Genomic DNA, 26,953 nt, shown 5'->3' on the forward strand with positions numbered 1-26,953 from the left:
GGCTACAAAGCAAGGCCATGCTGAGGGTGGCTGGGTTCGATTTTCGGTGCCAGTCTAGACAATTTTCGGATTGGAAATTGTCTCGACTTCCCTGGGCATAAAAGTATCATCGTGTTAGCCTCATGATGTACGAATGCAAAAATGGTAACTGGCTTAGAAACCTCGCAGTTAATGACTGTGGAAGTGCTTTATGAACACTAAGCTGTGTGGCAGCAATGTCCCAGTTTATATATAATTCCACTGGATATAATTTCAATTAAGAAGAAGTAATAAATGCATGGGCGTAGCTCGATTGGGGAGCATCCATAAATTACGTAACGCTTAGAGAGGAAGAGGGGAGGTTGCCCAAAGTGTGACAATCCATACAAAAATTACAGATGCTTCATACAGAAAGTGTGACATAGGGGGGAGGGGGGTTGAAATGGCAAATTTTTGCGTTACGTAATTAATGGATCTTCCCTTAGGGGGCGGGGGCAAATTTTTAAGGTCTTCGTAGTTTTATAGTAGTTTTATAAAAACACATAAATATTAGCGCTTGGTAGTTATTCCTTCTAAGTTCCAAAAACAACCAACAGTAAAGGCTGGATCACAATAGCGCGTTGCGTGTCGCGCTGGGCATTGAAGTCAGCATTTTGTCCACAATGCAACTGTCACGTTATGCGTACCCAGGATAGTGTGCGGTCAGATATGCTATGCTATGCTATGCTAATGCAACTTTCGCGTTGTGCGTATTTTTAACAACAATAATGATTAAAACAATAATGGATTTAAAAATGTATGATTTATTGCTCATCAGATATTTTTAAATAAAGTAGTATTCAGAAAGAATTTCTGAAAAAAATTCAAAAAGTATTCAGAAAGAATATAAAATCAGCTATAACAATTATTTTGAAAATCCTGCATTCTTCCATAAGTTTTAGAAAACTAGAACCATACATCTGAATGTCTAGACAAATTCTTTTCTGAAATAATATTTATTATAAAATAGTCAGAAAAAATAATACGCAAGATTTCTCCAGGAATTCCTTCGCAATTGCTCCAGGAATTCCATCAGAAATTCTATCAGGGATTCTTTAGGAATGCCTCCAGCAACTTCTTCGGCAATGTCTCCAGGGATTCCACTATCAATTTCACCGGGAATTGATCCGAAAATTCCGCCATTATTTGCTTCCAGAAATCCTACACGAACTCCTTTGTAAGTTCTGCAGGGAATTCTTCAGATTAGCGCTGTTTCTTCTTTCGTGCTGTTTCTCATAAAAATTTCTGAAAAACTGGACCGCGGAATTCCTAAGAATATTCCGTGGAAACTCCGTAGAATTGCCAGTAAACATTCCTGAAAAATTCGCGAAAAGGCTTCGAATTTCTTGTGTAAATACCATAAAAGTCCTCGTGAAAGTTTTGAATAATTTCTTGTGAAATTTTCAAAGAATTTCTGCATGAATTCCACCGAAGATTTATACAGAAATTATATCGAAAATGAAATCAACAATGGAATTTTCGGAGGAATTCCTAGATTTACTTTCAAAGAAATCCTGAAAGAATTCCGGTGGATACTTCAAGATTTCCACTGGGAGATCCTCCAGGAGTTTCTCTGAAAATTCCTCTGGGAGTTCCTCCGGGAACTCTTCCAGGAGTTCCACTGGCAGTTCCTCCAAGAAGTCCTTCAGAATTTCCTCCGGGAATTCGTTCAGGCTTTTTTCTGCATTCATTTAGGCTTTTTCAGGAATCCTTCAGAAGCTTCTCCGAGAATTTCTCTGGGAGCTCCTCAAGGATTTCTTCGGGAGGTCCTCTGATGATGATGATGATGGTCCAACTACATACCCCTAAAAAGGTTTCAGCTAGACGAGATTTGTCTATAAGATGAATTCTCCAAGATCTTTTCCGAGAATTCTGCTGGTAATTTCACTGGTAGTTCCTCCGAGGGTTCCTTTGAAAATTCTCTCGGGAGTTTCTTCAGAAATTCCTCCTGAAGTTCCTTCGAGAATTCCTCCGAGAGTTCCTCCGGGAATCCCACCGGCAATTCATCCGGGAGTTTCTCAGAAAATTCCTCTGAGAGTTCACCAGCAGCTCTTCCAGGAAATCATTCAGGTTTTTTTTTCAGGAAATGATTTAGGCTTTCTTAAGAAATTTAGCTGGAAATTCCTCCCGAAGTGCTTCCGATAGTTTCTCTGGCAGTTGCTCGGGGGGGTTCCTCTAGGAATTCTTCTAGGAGTTCCTACTGAAATTTCTCCGGGAGTTCTTACGGGAGCTCCTCCGGCAGTTCATACGGGAACTACCGGCAGTTTCTATAAGTATTCCTCCAGGAGTTTCACCGGCTGTTCCTCCGGGTGTTTCTCTAAGAGGGAACTCCCGGAGTAATTTCTGGAGGAATTTCCAGAGGAATTTTTGGAGGAATATCCGGAGAAATTATCAGAGGAATTTTCGGAGGAACTATAGGAGGAATTTCCGGAGAAGATTCTGGAGGAACTCTCGTAAGAACTCCTGGATGAACTTCCGCAGGAGTTGCAGGTAAAGGACCTCCCGGAGGAACTCCTAGAGAAATTCTCCGAGGAACTTCTGGAGGAATTTGTAGATAAATTCCCAAAGAAAGCCTAAATGAATTCCTGAAAGAAAGCCTGAATGAATTCCCGGAGGAGTTACTGGTGAAACTCTCGGAGAAATTTTCAGAGGAACAGCCCTAGTAACATTTTGGTTTCATACTGGTTTTATAACACTCTTGAAGAATAAATTATAGTCTACAAGAGCGTTATAAAACCTCAAATGTTACTTGGGAGCCGGTGGAACACCCGGAGTTGAATTTATAAAGGAACTTCCGAATTCCCTGTGAAGTTCCTGGAGGGATTCCCGGAGGAACTTTTGGTAAAACTCCTGGAGGAGCTCCCGGAGGAACTCCCACAAGCACTCCCGGAGGAATTCTCACAAGGAAGTCCTGAAATAATTCTTGGAGAAGTTCATGAAGGAATTTCTGGAGGGATATCTGAAGGAATTCCCGGAAAAATACTAGGAGGAATTAATGCAGAAATTCCTAGATGAAATCCTGACAATATTCCCAGATAATTGCTGAAGAAATTACCGGATGAATTCCCGGATGTTTGTTCTGAAGAAATTTCTGGAAGAACTCTTGGAAGACATCCTGGAGGAACTCTCAAATTAATTTTCGAATGAAATTCTGGAGTAAATTCCGAGTGAAGTCCGGAAAGAATTCTAGGACAACTCCGCAGAAAAATTCCCGGAGAAATTCCTGAAGGAATTCCTGGAGAAGTACCTGAAGGAATCTCCGGGAAAATACCTGAAAGAATTTCCGGGGAAATACGGCACGGCACGGCAATTCCTGTAGGCACTTCGCGTACCTACAGGAATAAAATAGACCCCATCTCGCGGTCCTTAGCCTCTTACCCAGCAACTCCTATCCCTACCTCACCGTGGTGCTGGCCAGGATACGAGCAACCTTAGGGAAGATCGGGTAACCAACCCCGGTGGGAACTATGGACGTATGCTGACAGGGAAGGGGGTGGTTTGCTCCTCTCCGGAGGTGCAAATCTTACTGAGCGTCTGTTCTCCATGTCAGGATCGGCTCACAACAGCGTTTGTTCTCCATGTTAGGGGCGACTGATCATCGTCAGAGTGCCAGCGTGGGACGGGAATAAGGAGGAATGGTCCTCCGAAAATTTAAGGGGTTTGGTGTCAGGCCCTGCAAGCCAGCCTTAAAAAAACATACGCAGCGAACAATCAACGGAGTACGGACCGGCGCCAACGGTAAAGACCAGTGCGACGAAAAGGGACTAGTGATTGGAAACTCGGTTCGTGGAACTGCAAATCTCTTAACTTCATCGGGAGCACACGCATACTCGCCGATGTGCTCAAGGACCGTGGATTCGGCATCGTAGCGCTATAAGTGGTTTGTTGGAAGGGATCAATGGTGCGAACGTTTAGAGGTAATCATACCATCTACCAGAGATGCGGCCATACACTTGAGCTGGGAACTGCTTTCATAGTGATGGGCAATATGCAAAGACGTAAGATCGGGTGGTGGCCGATCAATGAGATAATGTGCAGGTTGAGGATCAAAGGCCGGTTCTTCAACTTCAGCTTATTCAACGCCCATAGCCCACACTCCGGAAGCACTGATGATGATAAGGACGCATTATATGCGCAGCTGGAACGTGAGTACGACAGCTGCCCAAGCCACGACGTCAAAATCATGATAGGAGATTTGAACGCTCAGGTTGGCCAAGAGGAGGAGTCTAGACCGACTATTGGAAAGTTCAGCGCTCACCGGCTGACGAACGAAAACGGCCTACGACTAATTGATTTCGCTGCTTTCAAGAATATGGCCATTCGCAGCACCTACTTCCAACACACCCTCCCGTATCGGTACACCTGGAGATCACCACTGCAGACAGAATCATAAATCGACCACATCCTGATTGATGACGGCAGTTCTCCGACATTATCGACGTCAGGACATATCGTGGCGCTAACATCGACTCTGACCACTATCTGATGATGGTTAAACTGCGCCCAAAACTATCCGTCATCAACAATGTTCGGTACCGACGACCGCCGAGGTACGACCTAGAGCGACTGAGGCAGCGTTGCCGGAAGAGGGTGAGCTCGATGGGGCCCCTCTTGAGGACTGCTGCAATACAGTCAAAGCAGCCATTAACGGCGCAGCGGAGAACAACGTCGGGTATGTGGGACGAAGTCGACGGAACGATTGGTTCGACGAAGAGTGCAGACAGATTCTGGAGGAGAAGGACGCAGCGCGGGCGGTCGCGCTGCAGCAACCCGAGCAGCACAAATTCAACGTAAATGGTTGCAGCAACTTGATTGTGACTAAGACCGGTCACATAAGAGTTTCAATAATCTATGTGGAACATGTGTGCTGCTAGGGAAGGTACCCGGCAGAACGTGGAACGTTATAGACGGAAGCGGAGACAGCAGACCTGTCTTTTTCAGGAGAAGAAACGCTGCCTGGAAGAAGCGGAGTGCGAGGAGATGGAACAGCTGTGCCGTTCTCAAGAAACATGCAAGTTTTATCAGAAGCTCAACGCATCCCGCAAAGGCTTCGTGCCGCGAGCCGAAATGTGCAGGGATAAGGATGGGAGCATCTTGACGGACGAACGTGTGGTGATCGAAAGGTGGAAGCAGCACTGCGAGGAACATTTGAATGGCGCTGAGAGTACAGGCAGTGAAAGTCAAGGCAGCGGAGGAGATGACTACGTCAGTTCAGCGGACGATGGAAGCCAACCAGCCCCCACCTTGAGGGAAGTTAAGGATGCCATTCAACAGCTAAAGACCACTAAAGCAGCTGGTAAGGATGGTATCGGAGCTGAGCTCATCAAGATGGGTCCGGAAAAGTTGCCCACTTGCCTGCACAAGCTGATAGTCAGAATCTGGGAAACAGAACAGCTACCGGTGGAGTGGAAGGAAGGGGTTATATGCCCCATCTACAAGAAAGGCGACAAGCTGGAGTGTGAGAACTTTCGAGCGATCAGTGAATGAGTTCGTGGGAAGTTATCAAGCCGGCTTCGTTGACGGCCGCTCGACAACGGACCAGATCTTTACTGTACGGCAAATCCTTCAAAAATGCCGTGAATACCAGATCCCAACGCACCATCTGTTCATTGATTTCAAGGCGGCATACGACTGTATAGTTTCTAGCTCAAAAACTCTGAACTTCAAAATAGTTTGGATGACCCTAAATATCCCATAACGATGTGGATTGGTTTTCGTACAGTAAGATGCGCGGCTACAAGCCAATACCATTCTGAAGGTGTCTGCATTCAATTATCGGTCTGGTGAGGAAATTTTCTGCACTTCCCTGGGCATAAAAGTGTCATCGTGTTAGCCTCATGCAAAAATGGCATTTTCGCTAAAAAATCTCGTACTTATATATTGTACATTAGAGGCTGGTTGGAACTCAAAGACAATTAGGATGGCTCATAATACCACAACATTAACTTACATCTTCTAGTAGACGTAATGGGAACTGAATACATGTCAATACAACATACAGTAACGCAAAAATGGCGCAGCGTCTATAGCTTGCACGTTCTGAACTCAAGACCTGCTTGGATGACTAAGAATATCCCGAAACTGTTTCACAGTGTACGCTGATCTACCAGAAGACGTGATAAAAATTGTACAATACATACCTTGATACATACTGAAACTTTGAGTGTCGAAAAAAGCTAGCTATAAGCTATCGTATCTGTTTATCTTTTAGGATTTGGTTGACTACATATTCAAACGTTGTATGACGAAAAATGCCAATTTCGTGGTTGTAGATTGTTTGTAAGTTCTGAACTCAAGAACAATTTGTATGACCTAAAGCATCCCAGAACAATCTTCTTCTGTGTTGGCATTACATTCTTTTACTGGGACATTGCCGCCTCGCAGCTCAGCGTTGATTAAGCACTTTCACAGTTATTAACTTGGAAATCGGGAAAATTTACAAACCGAAAAGACCGGCACCGGGAATCGAATCCAGCCACTCTTAGCATGGTCTTGCTTTCTAGTCGCACGTGTTACCGTAGTGAAAGGAGGACCCCACGCCGAGCCGCACGGTTGCTAAGGAGGGCCCCAAAACCATCTTCTTCTTCTTCTTCTTCTTCTTGGCATTACATCCCTACACTGGGACAGAGCCGCCTCGCAGCTTAGTGTTCATTAAGCACTTCCACAGTTATTAACTGCGAGGTTTCTAAGCCAGGTTACCATTTTTGCATTCGTATATCATGAGGCTAACACGATGATACTTTAATGCCCAGGGAAATCGAGACAATTTCCAATCCGAAAATTGCCTAGACCGGCACCGGGAATCGAACCCAGCCACCCTCAGCATGGTCTTGCTTTGTAGCCACGCGTCTTACCGCACGGCTAAGGAGGGCCCCAAAACCATCTTACCATGTCTATTTATTTTCCAAAAGATGTATTGGCTATGGTTGAATACATATTGGGGCTTTGAGTGATAAAAAAGGTAATTTTGGTTGAAGTTCTGGTTGATCAAGCAAATCGTAAAAAAAATCTCAACTTATTTAGTCATTTCTACATTATTTATGTACGAGGTTATACTACTAGGAAAAAATTGGGCCTTAAGGGGATAAAGCAGGTCAAGTCCAATTGAAATGTAGAGCCATCATAGAAACAAGATCCAAGTGATAGATCATCTTTAAATATTACAGCAATCAACTTATGGTTGACTGCAGTGATGAGCACAATCCTCACAATGTGAATATTTCTTATCGAACTTCCACTTCTAAATTCCAAATTGTGTAATAACGAGAATAACTATAACCAACAGAAACTACAAAAACGAAAACAAAACGAACAGAGAGTTGTGAAATTAGATAAAAAACGAAATTGAAACGAAGTACCAGGAAGAACAATAATTCTGCAAAAGGCAAACATAAATACGAATTGTACACTAAAATATAATTGGCCTAACTACCAATTGCATTATTTTATTGGTTTGCTTTCAAAAGCTACAAAATAGCCTAAAGCTGTTAACCACACTTTCGTTAATATTATTCAGTTAGCTGATTCGTCCCAAAAGCCTGCCAAAGGTGATCATAATCTGTCAAAACCGTCACTTTAGTGGCAAAACTCGTATTAAATAATAACATTAAAGTCACGCATAAGAAACACAAATCATAATTTTCTTTAATCGGCGTTTTTACCCCAAACCGTGTCTGCCTCGGACGGCCAAAAGAGACTCACAAAAAAAGACGCTTTTGCCATCCACGTCCAGTTATAACCGTTATGGTGCATTTTACTTTTACAAGTGTTTACATTATGACGCATTTAGTTACGGATCCAAAGTTTTCACTTAGCTGGAAACTGACTGACTGACCGAAGACGCGGGGTCCTTCTCGTTCAACGTCTGGGGCCAGTTTTTCATTGCGTTTTATCTGCTGAATTGTTAAAAAGGGACCCATAAAAGGGTTCATCGCTTCCGTTGCATTGAAGTCCCCTCACGGGACGCGGAGAGATAAAAATAAGGGAATGCAAGAGGTCCAGAAAGTGAATTTTTACGATTATCTTGCCCTCACAAGTGGAACCATCTCACCCACTGCACTGACTGGTAGGTGGAACGCAGTACGGCGCAGCTTGCGACTGCAACTGTCCACGGTAGAGTGTTTGGAGATTTTTGATGGCTGATTCTAAGTTAGGGAAACTTAACAATAATTATAGCAATTTTTCTTTGTCGGCATCAGTCGGAAAGTCCTTCTTTTTATCAAACCCTTGCACAAATCATGCTCGGACTGGATAAAACTAATTCTAATCAACAAATACCCGCCTGTACGCCCGTCCGTCGATCGTTTTGCAGCTTGTTGATTTCTCACCGACTGATTGCTAGCAAGGCCGCAGCTGCACTGACATGATTGACATTTAGTAGTCTGTCTTGGCGCGGTAAATGCGTTCACGTACGAGGACGCGGTTTGATCATAACTCCCCTTCCGAGCAGGGACAATTTAGAGTCTTTTTTTTCTGCAATGTGCACGCCGCACAAAAAGTGACGGGGCCTCACTCCTGCTGACGACAACGGCGACTAATGCCCCAAGTTTAGCACACTTTCCGATTGATATACTGCGGACAACCCGATCTGATTGGTACCAACTGACGCTTTGTGTTTGTGGCACTATAAAAAATGCAATCAATTGGACAGCGAAATAACGACCCACATAGTTCCGAAGTCAATCGCGCCATTGCATTGGTAGGTTTCAAATGATCGATATTATAACATCAATTGTCACGCAGGCAGTCGAGTGCGCGCTTGTTGAGGTGTGAAATTGTATCCCACCTTCCTTTGCGCGCGCGCTCTTCTTAAGGAGTTTAATTGGATCGAGGTAATAACGATCAGGCTGGCGAGCGAAAGGATTTTCATTTATCACGAACGGGTTGGGACGGATGTTTGTCCGATTCGTTAAATGACAGTGCTCTGTGTGAGCTTTATTGTGGATATTGTTGGCGTTGGATTTTTTTTTTAAATTGTGTTGCTGCAGATAGTAACAAAAAATACTGTTCAGATGGCGATCACAAACGATATGAAGTATTTTCTCCCCTTTTTATTTATCAAGTCAACTTACTTTCTGCTTCGTCTTAAAACTAGCGTTGGATTAAAAATCAATGTTCTTGTTAATAATAAATCCAACAATAAATTATGATTAATAAATGTATAATACTGGCTGAACCGGCAAACGATGTTCTGCATAAGAATGTGCATTATGTGAACTCAAAATCCCATAAAAATCGTAATATTAATATTTCACGATTTTCTTAATTCTTCTCGAGATTTTCATGCAAATAAAAATATCTATAAAACTGTCGCAAAATAAACCTTTTTAATCTAATATCTTTTTGTATAATAAAGTACAATGTGTGACTTTCTAACGGAATTTAGATAAGAATCAGAATTATTAGATTCTTATACAAAATTGTGGAATTTAGTCATCTTACGAAGTTGTATTAGGGGAACAGACGGCTTTGGCAGGTTTTGTTCTATTATTGGCAGGGGGTATTTGTCGACCGAATTTTATGAAATTTGGCCACAATATTCTTTGATATGCAAAGAATGTTTGGGCCAAATTTGAGCATAATCAGTCATAAAAAAACCCTGCCAATAATAGAACAAAACCTGCCAAAGCCGTCATTACCCCTATCAAAATTTACTATTTTTCTTGGATCATCACAATCAGGAAGGACACTTAGTAAATAATGAGAAGGGTTGTGTACAAGATACGACCGCCAAGTATACGTTGGACAACGTAAGGCCAATGATGTGATTGATCTTTCTGCTGTCGCAAAGCGATTGTGGGTTGTACTTTGAAGAATATTAATTTTACACGTATACTGAAGTTGATGATTGTAGCTTGTAAATTTGTTGGGACCTTCGTTAGCCGTTCGGTAAGATACGCGGCTACAAAGACCATGCTGAAGGTAGCTGGGTTCGATTCCTTGTCTGGTCTTGGAAATTTTCGTGTTGAAAATTTTCTCGCTTTCCTGGGCATGAATGTATCATCGTGGTAGCCCCATAACATACAAATGCAAAAATGGTAACTCGGCTCAGAAACCTCGCAGTAGACAACTGTGGAAGTCCTTAATGGACACTTTATGAAGCTGTTGCCAATAACAGGGTGCCTGAAAGAAAACCTGGAAAACCTAGAATTATCAGGGAATTATTGCCAACCTGGAAAATTTAGGGAATTCTTGGACAATCAGGAAAATCAGCAAAGTGAGAAAGGGAAAATGTTGTATTCACATAATTTATTCAAAGGATCAACTAGGAAGTCGTAGATACACGTTTTAATGCAAGAATAAATAATACATATGTCATAGGCCGCTAGTGAGTCACAAACAAGCTGCCTTACAATTGAAGAAGGATAGATTTTTTTTTCTTGTGGACTTAAACACTGGCGAAGTTAAACTGACCCACCAAATTCATTATTTTTCCTCATATTTGAACATAAAAGCCAAGATTTCTCGGGGAAAAAATAATTTTTCACCTATTTCATAAATTTTTGTAAGGTACAGTGGGGCAAGTGGGTAAAGGAAATCGTATATTTCCTGTTCATCAAGTCATGAAAGTTGAATATAATATTGAAATCTATATATATAAAAATGAAATGGTCTGTGTTCGTATCCGCATAACTCGAAAACGGCTGGATGGATTCGCTTCAATCCTTCAGCAGATATGTTCGTTATCGTTTCCGACGGGTTTATATGATATTTCCTAATGTGAAAATCATATAAAAGTTGATTAAATCATGAAAAACTAAAATTAGGTTTCGTATGGAAATTTTGCATGGGCAGTTCACAACGCGCATTTTCGCCTACTATGCAGGACAACGTCTGCCGGGTCGACTAGTTGATCATATTTGTGACATAACGAATCATCTATCCAATCTTTATATGCCTGCGAACAAGATCTTTGAAAAATACTTTTAGGACACAAAATATTTGGAAAACAAAAAAATCGGTTTCAATTTTTCACTTGCCCCACATGTGGGGTAAGTGAAAAAATGATTTTAAAAGAGGATTTTTCAATATAAGAACACATTTTCTGTTCATATATTTCATGCAAATGATAATTATACTGAATAGAACATAACTGTGATCTGATTTTTATGTTTTTATGTTTTCTTTACTTGAATTTTTTGAGATCTAATGTCTCATCTCCATTTCTGTTTAACACTACTTTCTATTTCAGGTTTATAGTAAGACAATGAATCTTGGCGATAATGCAGAAAATTTTTTTTTGAAATATGCATCAAACCTGGAATCATATTGTGTTTCATTAACAATCCACTTATGATTTCAGTAGAAGAGTCTACATTAACAAATAAATAAATTTTATAAATTTTAACTAAATAAATCATAATTGTTGATATATTTGCAATAGTAGTGATTCTTGTATTTAAGCTAGGGGAAAATACCTATTTTTGGCAGTCTAAGACATTCGCCAAATTGAATGATAAAAATAATGAATAATTACACTTAAACACAGGTTCAGTTTAACTGGTATACATTTGTATGCTCTTTCTTTGATGGTTGGTGTTCACTAAATATAACAGCTTTTACCACAAACTCAGTAAATTTAATATAAAGTAACAGGTTAACGTTTCTTCTGTTGTCATAGCAATTTCTATTATCAGCAAGAGTTTGCTCCCTTTGGCAACTAGACATGGAAGTAGAAAACTGGTAATGTATTGGTGCCAAATGCTGGTTGTTTATATCCTCTCGAGTAGTAAAATTCATTCATATTAATCGGCCGCACGCTCATCTCGCTTCACTCAATTTTGGAACAAAATTTATTGTTTATCAAAACTGGTTTAAAGCAAAACATGAATTTTTAGCCTTGGCATCAATTTTATGTCATGTAGACAGATAGGCAAAAGCATTTAAACACATTGTAAAACAAATTTAACCCTTATGCGGCCAACAAAAAACAGACGTGAATGGCAGATAGGGTACCCGTGTACCCAGATATTGACCGTTTCATAACTTTTACCATTTTCAACCTATTTGAATAATGTTGGCCATTTTAGAGAAGGGAACTTATATGCTTTTTGTTCGCTGCCAAGATTTACATTTTTTGTCTTTTGTAATGCCTTAGAGTCTTAGAGTTTTGTAATACCAAAAGTCTATCAACCAGTTTCAAATAAACAACTTGCTCTTTGCGGTCCTTACATGATATGTTTGTTTCATCAAAAAAAATCATGGTGGTTGTGTACAAGACACGACCGCTCGACATAACTACGTAAAACCAAATCTATACACATAAGAATGAATTTTTGTCTGTCTGCCCTTATAGACTAGGAAACGGCATGAACATTTGTATGTAGAGGTTTTTGGAAAAGATGAAGATTCTTATGATGGTATTAGACCCCTACTCTTCTGGAAGGGGGACTCCCGTACAAATGTAGTACAAATTTCTGCTTTAACCGAAAATTAATCTAAAAAATGGAATCTAAATTTGCGAATTTCGAATACTTTTAAATAATGTAACAAATATATAATTAATCAGTTTTAGGTGAAATGAAGCTCGTCGGTTCTGGTAGTATAGTATATTAACAACTAGCGAAAGAAACCCAGCTTTGCCCGGGTGATGCAAATCTCACAATGAACTATTTGCAGCACCGCACTCTAGTTCAATTTCCATGCGTTTTTTTGTTTTCCTCAACAGTGGACCCAAAATTGTATTCTAATGATTTTTAACATTTCCCCATTAAAGTCACCATCTTCTTGTATATACAAACCTTGCGGATCCCAAAACGAATCGATTAGGGAAAAAATCTTGCAAATCGGTCAACCCGTTCGCGAGTTAAATCGTCAGGAAGGAAATCTCAACTCATTTTTATTATATAGAAGATATATTCCACCTCGTGAGTCTTCATATGTTGAATAATGGGCAGCACTGTCCTATCCAGCCGCTGGAGCCACCCCATTCTTACAATACGTTTCACAGTTGAATAATAATAACCCTAAAAGTAGGCAATAATTTATGGTTGAAATGCGCTATGTAGGAACGGGGAGGGTTATGATTTTTTTTATGAGCTTGGAAAGTATTGAAGTTGCAAAAGGAAAACGGTCCTGTCAGCCACATAAGGGTAAAAATACTACGGTGTTGCTATCACTTTTGATATAATTCATGGTCTGCGTAAAAATCTGAATAGAAGCATTTGTATTTTAACACTTTTTTTAAATAAATGCCATTGCCGGATTTTTGTTCGTATTTTCCTAAAATCAAATCACAAAGAATTGTGCGTGGTATCTTTTAGCGTGTGTTTGATATGCTCACAAACACATTCTCCCGCTCTATTCGAAGGGGCCTTATACACGCTCCGACATGTTGTACAACTTTGACTCCACCCCCAGGAAATTTGGTTCGGTCGGAGTAAAGTCGGATCGTCTGTGGGCAAGTTGTACGACTGTTGGACAGTACAACTTGCCCACAGACGGTCCGACTTTACTCCGACCGAACCAAATTTGCTGGAGGCGGAGTCAAAGTTGTACAACATGTCGGAGCGTGTATGGGGCCCCTAAGGGTGCTGCTGCCAAAGAAAACGAACAGTCCCGATTTTATTTAGTGAAACATAGAGCAAATATTGCATAAATTTGCTCTTTGTGGTGATAATCAAGTGGTGATAAAGTAAAAAAGTAGTTTACGTACCTAGTTTGTCGTGTCATACGAAATAAAGAGGAGAAACAGGCGATCCAAAAAAGTAAGTAACAGTTTGCTTTTCGTGCGCTGCTTTCTTTGGCAATGCAATAATGGCAAGGATTTCGTAGGTGCAAATTTGTTTCGGTGATTAACACATCAAATCTTGTTACTTCTACACAAACAACTTATTTAAATGAAAGCTTAGACTTGAAATTGTGTGATTGAATCAAAATTATGTTCATAAATAGTGTATGTTTGCTGGAAGACGCAAATATTGTTGGGGGTGCCAACAACTGTCGTACCCTGCCAATGCCGTATTCTACCCTATATAAATAACATTTTTTTTACGAATTATTTATCAAACATGGTTTATTTAAAACACTGACACGCTTGGCACTTTGGGTTTCTGATTTAGTATTACCACGTATCACTGTAATAACCAAAGCCTACGAATGAGTTCGAATTGGTATCATTTGTTTATATACGCTTAATAGAAATTATGTGTTTGAAACAATAGAGAAATGCATTCAGTGTCGGAAATTTTTCACTTGCCCCACCCATGGTAAAAAAACAGGCAAAGCAATAAAATTTTTTTTTCAAAATTTTTGATGTTCATATCAATATTTTTGTGGCTGGAATTCAAAACTACAAAGAAAACCAACGTATCAATGCACTAATTGAATGTGTTATGGAAAATAACATAGAAAAATATTTGTATTTATTGACACGCAAAACAACTTGTGCAAAAGATAATCTTGAAAGGTTAATAAATTTTTACTCTCGCATGTTGAATTGGTTCATTATTTTATGTTTCACTTATTCAACGCATTGATTTGAATGGCCTTGTATGATTGTGAAGTGAAACTGAATAATTCTGTGCTTCATCAGTGAAATACTTGCGTTTTTTTCACTTACCCCATTTACCCACTTACCCCTATGTACCTTATGAATTTTTGAAGAAATTCCTGCAATAATCGACGAAGGAATTCCTGGAAGTATTTAGAAATATCTTCGGAAATTCTATTTCAAACTACTTCTGGAATTTCTTCAGGAATTCTTTCGGAAATCCCTTCTGGTTCTCCTTGGAAAATATCACCAAAAATTCTTCCAGAAATTTTTTCAGCAACCGGATATTTTATTTTTGAGAATTCCTCCTGAAAATTTACTTAAAAGTAATCCTCCAACGGCTCCTTTATAAAATCTTCTGGAAATTCATTCGAAGTTTCTTCTCCAGAAGAATTTCCATACTGATTTTTTCGGTTTTTCATTCAGCAATCTGGATATTCGGGAATTGTGTGAAAATTCAGGAATTCAGTGGAAAATTACTTCAGGATTTCTTTCGGGTATACCTTTAGAAGCAGCGGTTCTCAACCTGGGGAACATGTATCCCTGGGGGAACCATCGCTGGCCCCAGGGGTAGCTCGGACAAAAATGCTTAATGGCGGATGTATTGCAATTCCAAGTAAAACTTATTAATGAAGTATTGATAATTGTTTTTTTTTCGCATTCAATATCGTTGTCTCCGCATCGCGTTAGGCTGTATGAGCTCGACTCATACAATGAGTTTGGAGGTACTCGCGGGAGTACTTCCTTTACCAGATCGCATCGCGGAAATATCGTTCAGATTTCTCATTCGGTGTTTCTTTCAAGAAACTTCCAATCAAAATTTATGACACTGTACTACTGGTACATGAGCCTGGAGATTGGCCCTTCTTCGAATGTTTTCAATCGTGGTTGCTTCTTAGACTTGTCCAGTTCTTCTGTAGTTTTTGATCTGACCATGAGAGAAGAGATCCATGGAATTCCAGATCCTCTCCGAATGGAGTGTATACCACCAATTTTCACAAGTAAATACAGCCATGTCAGTTGCGTCAAAAAGTTTTTCACCGACGGGTAAAAAATAAATGAATCCACTGGATTTGGTGTCTTCAACGAATTGCATAGCGCCGCTCGAAAACTTCAAAATCCTTGTTCCGTATATTTTGCAGAATTAGCAGCTATACACTACGCATTAGAGCGAATTGCCTCTCTTCCCTCTGATCAATACTTCATTTTTACGGATAGTCTCAGCTCAATAGAGGCTATACGTTCAATGAGGCCGGTACAGCACTCACCGTATTTCCTGAGCGAAATACGATCCATATTGAGTGCTCTATCGAATCGCTATTACACTATCACTTTGGTATGGGTCCCTTCACATTGCTCGATCCCGGGTAATGAGAGAGCGGACTCACTTGCCAAGGTGGGCGCTATGGAAGGTGATATATACGAGTGTTATGCTGCCAAATCAACGCAAGGATGTGTAAGTTGAGGATAAAAGGCCGTTTCTTCAACTATAGCATCATCAACGTGCACTGCCCACATGAAAGCAGACCCGACGACGAGAAAGAAGCGTTCTATGCACAGCTGGAGCAGACATACGATCGATGCCCACTGCGGGACGTCAAAATCGTCATCGGTGACATGAACGCTCAGGTAGGAAGGGAGGAATTGTATAGACCAGTAATCGGACCGGATAGTTTGCATACCGTATCGAACGACAACTGCCAACGATGCATAAACTTTGCAGCCTCCCGCGGAATGGTAGTCCGAAACACTTTCTTTCCCCGCAAGAATATCCACAAGGCCACATGGAAATCACCTAATCAAGTAACGGAACAAGCTAAACGGATTGGACTAGTAATCAACACGTCGAAGACGAAGTACATGATAGGAAGAGGCTCAAGAGAGGTCAATGTAAGCCACCCACCACCACCAGTTTCTATCGGTGGTGACGAAATCGAGGTGGTTGAAGAATTCGTGTACTTGGGCTCACTGGTGACCGCCAATAACGATACCAGCGGAGAAATTCGGAGACGCATAGTGGCTGGAAATCGTACGTACTTTGGACTCCGCAAGACGCTCCGATCGAATAGAGTTCGCCGCCGTACCAAACTGACAATCTACAAAATGTTTATAAGACCGGTAGTTCTCTACGGACACGAGACTTGGACGATGCTCGTGGAGGACCAACGCGCTTTGGGAGTTTTCGAAAGGAAAGTGCTGCGTACCATCTATGGTGGGGTGCAGATGGCGGACGGTACGTGGAAGAGGCGAATGCACCACGAGTTGCATCAGCTGTTGGGAGAACCATCCATCGTTCACACCGCGAAAATCGGAAGACTGCGGTGGGCCGGGCACGTAGCCAGAATGTCGGACAGTAATCCGGTGAAAATGGTTCTCGACAACGATCCGACGGGAACGAGAAGGCGAGGTGCACAGCGGGCAAGGTGGATCGATTAGGTGGAGGACGATTTGCGGACCCTCCGCAGACTGCGTGGTTGGCGAAGTGTAGCCATGGACCGAGCTGAATGGAGAAGACTTTTATGTATTGCACAGGCCTCCGGCCTTAGTCTGGTAATAAATAAATAAATCATTAAACTCATCATAGAAGAGTGCGGTTTTTGCAAAGCTTTTTATTATCGTACTCTGAGTAACAAATGGTTGTCCGGAACATCCATAGAAGTGTTAAATTCATGAAACTCATCATGGAAGAACGCTGCTTCTCCAAAAAATTTCATTAACTTACTTTAAGGTATAAATAATTATCATTACTCATTCTAATGAACAAGTGTGCCCAAATATCCGTAAAATGCCCGAAATATCCCTAAAAGTTTCTAATTAACGAAACTCGACCCATAAGAGCATGATTTTACAAGAAAAAAGTCTATTATAGCACTCAGAGCAAGACATTATTGTCGTTACCTTTACTTATGGACTTGAATGGCAAGTGAAGGCCCTCTCGTGATTCATACACATAGACTTCAGTGAACATGACATGACATGATATGAGCACGATATTTTGTAAACTGTTTGTTATTTTAGCCATCGAGCCTATCAAAAAGTTTTTTTTTATTACTTATGATGCTTTCTGCAGGGCCTTCCTTGGCCGTGCCTTTTTTTTATTTTTCAAGAAGAAGCGCTCCAAAAATGGTTCATTTGCGCAAACCATTTTTTCTGTCCCCATTGGAGGTAAATATTTTCTAAATTTGACGCAACATATTCGAAAAAATACATCACGTATATTAAAATGGAAATTATCTATAGGATGCATCAAAATTTTCATGGAACATTACATGCATTTCAATTTGCGGACTATTTTTTAATGTGCTCATAATTTCTGGAACAGTATATAGTAAAGAAAATATTATGGTTAGGTTTGCTCCTGATGGGCCCTGGGGCCCTCTTAAGCCTGGCGCTTAGACGCTCGGCTACAAAGCAAGATCATGCTGAGGGTGGCTGAGTTCGATTCACGGTGCCGATCTAGCCAATTTTCGGGTTGGAAATTGTCTCGACTACCCTGGGGATGAAAGTATCATCGTGTTAGCCGCATTGCGTAGGCACGAGTATGCAACTCAGGTTAAGTTCATGGGTCGTAGGTTCGAGTCCCATCGAAGGGAAAGTGTTTACCTTCAATACAATTTTCAAATGCACATATTCACATCTGAGTTTTTAGAACTAATATCCAAGTCGGGTGGTTTAATACTCGGAAAATAGCCAATTAATTTTGCTTGAACTGATGTCGTTTTAATTGCCAGTTATGCTTTGTTATAATTATTGTTCGGATCAGCCCTCCCTTAATGGCATTCAGTGTACGTTGTGGATTTTTCTTCATTTCTAGAAAAAATGATCAAATCCGCTTTTTTCGACCTCCTTGCTTCAAATGATGTTTCCGACCACTTCAAAGTTGGATTTTATTGACACAACATAGCACAAAAGCGCCTCCAAAACCACTTAGAGACTTACTCTACACACCCGTTTCAAATCACTCAGAGACTGAGTGAAATTGTATTGCCGTCTCTTTTTTTTCCCACGGAAAAGTTACTCATTTTTCGTAAAAAGTGGAATTCTTCAAAATTTGAGTAGTTTCACTTTTTACGAAAAATGAGTAAGATTTCCGTGAGAAAAAAAGAGACGGCAATACAATTTCACTCAGTCTCTAAGTGATTTGAAACGGGCGTGTATAGTGTGAGATTTGGATCCGATGCGAGTTCGACCCTCACTCTCGGGTTGAATTTTAGATTGTAGTAGTCCGTGATCCATGAAAAAAGGTTTTTGTTAACATATGTTTTTTTTTAATCTTCCAGAAATTGGAAAAACTTAGGGCTTCTGCCTTCACTGGTTTATTATTATTCCAACATGGATTACAAGTGCTTACAGAAAATGAAAAAAAAAATCAATTTTAGATTTTAAACTCTTATCTCGTCAAGTTTTTTGGTTTAAAAATGTTTTTAAAGTTCGTGTATATTAAATTTCGTTTGTCCCTGACGTACTTTATTGTACGCCAATTCTTTCAATTTGGTGCAAGAAACAGCTGCAACATTATGAACTAATACGATTCATGATTCAGATTCAGCAGAACTTTGCAAGTTTTCTAAAATATATTGCAACTAGTCTAAAGTTATAACAAAATCTCAAAAATGCTTGTGAGCTGAAATCTACACTTTGCCAATAATCGACTGTTATTGAAGCATCTTTTATCCAAGAATCGGCTGTCCACTAAATCTTTTATTCTATTTTATATTAGGCGAAATTGTTCCCTAAATGTGAAATCACAGACAAACAGACGTAACTCTTAATGAAAATCGGTCGAAAAATCTTGGTCTTCGAAAACACTAGCGACATCTGTTGCACAATCTACACGAATCAATGAGACTCCGCCTCTAAAAGCAACGCTTTGATTATTCACTTCTGACGCAACGCGAAATCGACCATTTTTATAAGCAAAGCTTTGTTCATGGCTGCCATGATGATCTAAGGGTTGAAATCAAAGAAGCGAAAAAAAATCTGGCAATTTCTATAGGAATAATGACATATTTAAAACCAATAAGTGAATGATAGGTCGTAATGATAATGTAGTGTATGGAATATTCTAAATTCAGTTCAGGATTGAGTTGGTTGTTTTCATTTGGAAAGCTAAGTTCTGTATAAAGCACAGATTATGGCAGGGATTCAAATTAGCCGACCAGCGGACCCACCCTAATCCAACTTCGCCAAGCGATCTTATCATCTTTTTATATATCTAATGAACCTTCATATTTTGCTAACCTCTTAAATTATTCAATGGAAAAAATGCTCTATCTTTTGTGTTAGATAATAGTTCTAATTAACAGGTTAAAGTCGCTAAAAGTTTTTCTCGTCCTGTTCGTTTTTTGCCTTTCTCGTACAACAAAGTTGTACCGAAAGGCTATCATTTCACTCCGAAAACGAACTTTTTATAGAAACCTCGGAGACCCCAAGTGCTATATACCAATCGGCTCAGCTTGATGAGCTGAGCAAATATCTGTCTGGCCGTGTGTATGTATGTGTGTATGTGTGTGCACAAAAGCTACGAAAAACATTAGACAACTTTTCATATAGTAATTTTTAACCGATTTTCTCGCAAAAAGTTGCATTCGACAGGGGACAAAGCCTAGTTGATCATTATTAAATTTTAAAAGTTAAGTTAAAAAAAAAGTTATGAAGAAAATCGTACACTTAACCATATTAACACCATATAAGGTTGGTGTCTTGGCTAAATGCGAGAAAGGCAATATCACTCCTCGGTGAATTAAGTTGAGTTTTTTTGTCAATTAATGGAAACCAGCGGGATTGAAATAATTTCGAGCGACATCAACCTGCTCATTAGAACTCATAACACAGCCAGGCAGGGTGCCCGATACTTCTGATTGACAAGAGGATGTCAATAGGAATATCTTTTTGGGGTTGTTAATTTTTTATCGTACAGCAATCAGAGTGTCTTCATAGAACAGCGTGATCCTTAAAATGAACCGAAGTTGACATTAAGTTGTATATTATATATATCTGAGCAAACATTGCTCAGACACGCATGCAGAGTAGAGCGGTGATTTTTCGAGCGTCAAGTGCTAGAGTGGTTGACCGCCAGCGCCTCTATAGGCAGAATTGCGTAAAATAAATCATGTACGATGGATTAAATTTAAGTGTTACGTCTGTTTGTTTGTGGAGAAATATAACAATATTTGTGTTCTCTAGTATGTCCCTCCCAATAAAGATTTCGCCAAGGGCGCTGGGAATCCACGCTACGGGTCTGAGTGTGATGATAAAGCTGATCACGAGGTGTTACTAATGTTTTGAAACATTAATGATTAATTTCTTGGAATTATGTTAGAAACACTACTAAGCCAAATTATAATTACTTACGAATTGACAGATGACGGCATCAAAAATGTTGGCGGAATTTAATTCAAACCTATGTATACCTGGGCTACGAAATGGTGAGTTGACATCCAGGAAGGAGCGCCTAATATAACTCTGGTCCTAACAAATTCTAATACTCACACTTCCATGGGTCTTCCGATGACAATGTACCGTCAGCTAAAGGTTGTGAACTTAGCAGGTAATGTAGCCTGGGCATTAGAGTGATTCAAATTTTGACTTTTTTGCCCCCCGATGCTTAAACGATTGCATTTGCCTTTTTATTAACCCACCTAAATTTTTAGCTAATTTGGATGTAAATTGGATGTGAAATTGAGCACGCGCGGTTTGAAGTTTATATGAAATTTTCTATGAAAACAGTAACTTTAATGGAAAACCTTTCCCCAACGCTTCCCTTTAAGCTCTAACAACATATGAGTGCATCGGCAACATAAGACATTTTACAAGGAAACAGGCCGTCTTTGTTGTGAAACGATTTGATGCTGACAAGAGAGAATCAATATCAATAATGAGCATTTTTGTTTTCTTCATAACTTTGCTTCCAAACAAGAAATCGCGTCGCAATAACAACTGCCTTTCAGCTTGAGAAGAATTCTGTGTAGGCAATGTGTTGATTATATTTAAATAGTTTATGGGCCACCTCTCGAAACGATCTTCCACATAATGGTCAGTTTTCACAGTAATTTCCATACAAACTTCAAATGACGTGTGCACAGTCAAATTACATCCGAAATTACTAAAAAATTTTGGAAGATTATTAAAATGTCAAATGTAATCGTTTAAGCATCGGGGGGCAAACAAGTCAAAATTTGAATCACTCTACTGGGCACTGTTGTCTTTCTGACATCAGCTAGAGTGAGAGGTACCCTCCTGTGGGGTCTGTCTAGGATGTGCTGGGGTTTGACAGTGGACTGTGTTGCACTTCTATAAACCCAGATTAATCCACCTAACGTTGGTGGTGCCTTTCTCGCATTTAGTTAAGACACCAACCTTATATGGCGCTTCTATAGTTTGATGTACCATTTTCTTCATAACTTTTAAACGCAATGACCGATCGTTATAATCAATAGTGATCAACAAGGCTTTGTCCCCTGTCAAATGAAACTTGTTGCGAGAAAATCTGTTAAGGATTACTATACGAAAAGTTGTCTAATGTTTTTTATAGCTTTTGTGCACATACATACACACACACATATACACATACATACACACGGACAGACAGACATGTGCTCAGCTCGTCGAGCTGAGTCGATTGGTATATAATACTATGGGTCTCAGAGGCTACCATAAAAAGTTCGTTTTCGGAGTGAAATGATAGCCTTTCGGTACAACTTAGTTGTACGAGAAAGGCAAAAAGCTGCAAGTATCCGCAAGTGGGCACTATCAAAGCGACTGGTGTTGATTGAGTATCAATTCGCTTGCCTCAAAATATACAAATGTGTGCATTTGGATGATATCAAAAACTCGTAATAAATCCTAAAGTTCATCTATAACAATGAAGTCAGTCAGCATAATTGTCATAAGCAAAAGCCTGCAGAAAGCCTAGAAGATGAGACGGTTGCTTTTTACGAAATTTGCTTACGGTTTATTATGATCTCCAGATTTAATAAAATTTTAAGTTGGCATAAATAAAAAAAACTAAACTTTAAAGAACTAAACTACCATCACTAGGTTTTAGATTTGAAGATATTTTTTCTCAATACATATACCGTTTAAAAAGACATATTATTTGGGATTATCACCGTTTTCATTCAGTTCCAATATTCATGTTCGCCCGACTTCGCTCTACTTCAAATTTAAGCCAACGACTATAATGTCCATGGCCCAAAACGATTGGTAACTCACAAAACTCCCAAAGCGCTGATTCTAGATCTGTTTTGGTTCGCACAAATTGCTCACAAGACGTTAATCGTTATAAATTATCACCCGAATCGAGATTTCATGGAAATTAAACGAAGATTGCCGCGTCCGATCACCCAAGGTATGCGCGGTGGTCATCCAGTTCTTCTGATGTGATCAAGATCCCTGTCGAGATATAAACGTTCGAGCTGGTTGGACCGACCCATGCGAGCAGACGAAGGGTTTTCGTGTCTCAGAATTGATACTTTGTGTACCATAAAGACAACAGAATGAATTGCACTGCACGAGTCTATTTGACATCCCATGGATGCAGCAAGAAGTAGCTCGGATTGGTTTCATAATTTTCTATTTGCCTTCAGGTACTGAGCGGCTTTGAAGTCAAGATTTGTTTTACATGATAGATTGAGCATGTTGGATGAGCACAGCAGAGGGGAAGTAACTTAGTGCATTCGAATAGAAGATGTTTTGTCGCCAACACACGGCCATGATTCCATAAGACGATTACTATTCAATATCATTTGCATCTACCTATTAACACTGACAAAAATATTTCTTTCTCCATTTTCTCAGATACCACCAGCGTAGCAGATGATTAGACATTCATGGAAAACTAGCTCTTCGGACTAAAGCAGCACATCACAGTTAGGTTTAGTGTGTATTAATAGCATCATCAGTCGCGTCGTAAAAAGGTAAGACGTGTGATTTTGGCGTTGATTTACGACTTGGGGATCAACCGTTCAGTGTCCATAAAGTTCATCATCAAACGTTTAGCTTTTTTCTGCCGATAGGGGAAATAAGGGTCGATACGTTTGATCCCGATTCAAACAATTTCTAATGATTCTTCTTCATCTTCGGTGTTTGCAACACAGTAAGCAATATTTTGTAAATTTTTCATTCACTTAGATGTACATATTTATAAATATGTACATCTAAATAAACGTAAATTTACAAAATATTGCCCTATGGAGCATGGTAATGAACGCCTACTTTTCCAAACCAATGAAATGGGTGCTTTAATGACCATTATGTAACTCAAATGGGTTGCATAAAATTCATTATAACACTCATTTGTGCTATAATGGAAAACCAACATTAGGAAATTAGTTACATGTTCACATTTTCCTAATTAGCTTGAGTGAGTGTTCAAATAGTATATTCTTTATGTGTTGTTATAAATGAAGTAGTTTGATGAACATAACATCAATATTCTCCAAAGGGAGGTTTATCAATCGCTTCATAGTTTGTGGTCATGCATGGTAGTACGATAACATAGAATCTGTTTGTTTTATGCAGCAACTTGATTTTTTGGCAAGAATGATCATGTGATGTAAATCAGATTGAACCCTTTCTATTTCCAGATTTATCATATTTGAGCCCATTTTCCGTCATTGCCACAAATAGCGTGTGAGTTACACAAACTACTATTGTTGAAATTGGAAATTAGAATTATTATTGGTTTAATTTCAAATGATGATTGAAATGTACATCAAATTATTTTGTTTTAAGACTATTCTTGTTTACAGCTCGTTCGATTTTTACTACTTTTTTGCTGTGTATTTTAGTGTGGGAATGCAGTCTTTGGCCAGATGATAAGAAAATAATATAAAACGGCTAAATGGATTTTGGATTTTTTCATTTTTATTCATAAGGTTCCGCCATTTCAACTAACTATTCTCCCGTTGCAAAAAAGGGCACGCCTTCACGCCTTTCTCCACAATAACCTACCTCATTTCATAATTTTGTGTCCAAGCTTACCCGAAGATCAGCATTAGCAGGTGTTATGTTCATATATTTCTAATAAGCATCATCCTCGAACTTGAAAGCAATCCGCCGTCCAATTTATTTCGCTTCTCGTATCACCACGGAGGAAAATATTTATTCAAATTATTATTCATATCGGCTCAAATTTACATAATTTACGACGATTAAAACGTTATCATTTCGATATAATGGCTCTTCGATGAGTAGCCGCCTGCGGGAATAAAATACCAAACACACGTCCGCTTCAATCGGTCTGTGCTGCTGCTTCGTATCCTATGAAAGCACAGCCATTGGGATTGAGAAGCAGCGAGTGGGGCTTGGAAGAATGCCACCGACTGCGCACGTCGTTGAAGATCAGTGAAGATGTTTGCTGAGGAGTGTGTATAGCCAAAAGAAAACATTGAACATTTTACACTGATCAGAGATGATGAGGGTACTCATTGCATATGATATTCTGTACATCTATCCGGTATTCGTGATGTTTGACGTTATGTATTATGTATTACTCTTTTTGGTAAATAGGTATATGGTCACTTTTATTTCGTCGTAACCGATTTTGAGATGGCGTTTACATTAAGTTTTATTTTTTAAGTTCAACAGAATGGGGCTTCAACTTAAAAGCTGAAACTTGATTGAAAATTACATTAGATCAGGGCTCGTATTGCTCACACGTTTTCAGGAGCACAGTATGCTCACACGCAAAAAAAAAGCATTCCCGAATTCGTGAACCAGCAAAAATACACCGTGATTTAATTCATGGATTCGGGAACACCAGGGGGAATAGATAACCAAGTGCCTACATGCAGAAAAATAGCATGGTGGGTGGCTAGAGTACGCACATCACTTTGTTACTATTGTTAATGTTCTATTTTAGAATCCCGTTGCAGGTTTACAATTTTTTAAATTGTTCAACGAAGAGTGAGACGAAAAGTGATGAAATGGGAAAAAAATTCATTCAATTGGCTCGATTTTTGTTTATCTTTAAAGGCTTTTGCACCAACGGATCGTTTGGTCGAATACCGTTTGGCCAAATAGTTGAAAAATGAGAAGTGGGTAGTGAGAATGGCGATGAATGAGAAATTTCTCACTTCACATAAAGAGCAATGCGTGAGAAGGAGATAGTGAATCAAAGAGCAAAAAGCAAAAAGTAAACTGTGAGAAGTTGAAATTAAGAAATGTGAAGTGAAAAGTGATAAGTGTTGAGTGAGAATAGATAAGTGAGAAATAAGGAATGAGAATAGAGCAGCGAGAAGTACAAAGTGAGAAATTAGAAATAAGAATTTAGTAGTTCTCACTTCACAGTTCTTACTTCTCACATCTATTTTTTCACTTCGCGATTCTCACCTCTTAATTCTTACTTCTAACATCACATTCTTTATTTCTCAGTCTTCAATTGTCACTTTTGACTTCTGATGTATTTTTTTCCTTACGTCTCATTTCTAACTTCTCACTTCGCAATTCTCACTACTCGCAATCTGAAGACTTTTTTTACTAACAACGGCATTCGGCCAAACGACCTGTTCATTTAAACAGCATTCGGCCAAATGGCGTTCGGCCAATTGACCTGACACCTAGGTATTTCGAATATCATCGAGTAGGGAAAATATCGAATTACAGAACATCGAGTTCACTGTACGAACATTTGATGGCTAATTTTCTTCCGAAGTTTTTTCATCTCTAAGCAACGATCGTTGAAATCCGTGTTTACAACAACAGGTCAATCAATTTTCGTCGATTTTTATAAAGCTTGTAAACAAAGACATTTTAAATCAATTCGATGTTTGTATTCAATAGGTTTCGCCTGATACCTAGCAAGCGATCACACGATCCGATGCGTATTCTACTTAATGCTCGCCTGGTAGCTACTACGTTCATTTCATTTCATTTCATTTATTGAGTATTCGCGTAACTTAAGGTTAAACCTTCTATTCATGTTACACTGTGGAGGGCAATAGGATAATATTGTAATAAAGTTTCTGAAAATTACTGATTAACTACCTTATTCATTTCAATTGATTCCTTTGACTAATTCATCGCAAGCGTTCGAGTTCATTGAGAAGACCCTTTAAAGCCGGAAATACAAGTGGATGATTTGAGCATCGGGATAAACGATTCCAATTGTTAATGCCTCTCACAAAGAATGACTGGTTGTAGTATGAAGATAAATGCTGTGGTATTATTATACTCATAGTACGCGTATTTCTCAAGAACTGAAGTTTACCGTAAAGATAGTGAGGTGTTTTAGTTTTAATAAGCCTATATAAAATAATGCAGTTTCTGGAAATAAGAAATTTTGAAAAATGGCATCCTAATAAAGATTCATGTAAATGTGAGACATGAGAGAATCTATCAAGATTGAAAATGTATCTGATGCAGGCGTTCAAGGCGATTCTAAGTCTATCAAGTGAATAAGCTGATGCATTAGTATATATGAAATCACCATATAGAAAATGA

The 26,953-nt window shown here is 39.4% G+C and overlaps 1 protein-coding gene across 2 annotated transcripts in view; it reads left to right on the plus strand.

The window, feature by feature from the left end:
* The window catches only part of LOC134212331 (myosin-I heavy chain), a 376,227-nt gene that overhangs the window by 129,347 nt on the left and 219,927 nt on the right, over positions 1–26,953 (plus strand). For both annotated transcript variants that reach the window (XM_062690082.1, XM_062690083.1), the window contains one exon: positions 23,309–23,427. The gene's annotated coding sequence lies outside the window, so the exon portion shown is untranslated. The remainder of the gene's footprint in view (positions 1–23,308; positions 23,428–26,953) is intronic.

This window comes from Armigeres subalbatus, chromosome 2 (assembly GCF_024139115.2).
Source record: "Armigeres subalbatus isolate Guangzhou_Male chromosome 2, GZ_Asu_2, whole genome shotgun sequence".
NCBI lineage: Eukaryota > Metazoa > Arthropoda > Insecta > Diptera > Culicidae > Armigeres > Armigeres subalbatus.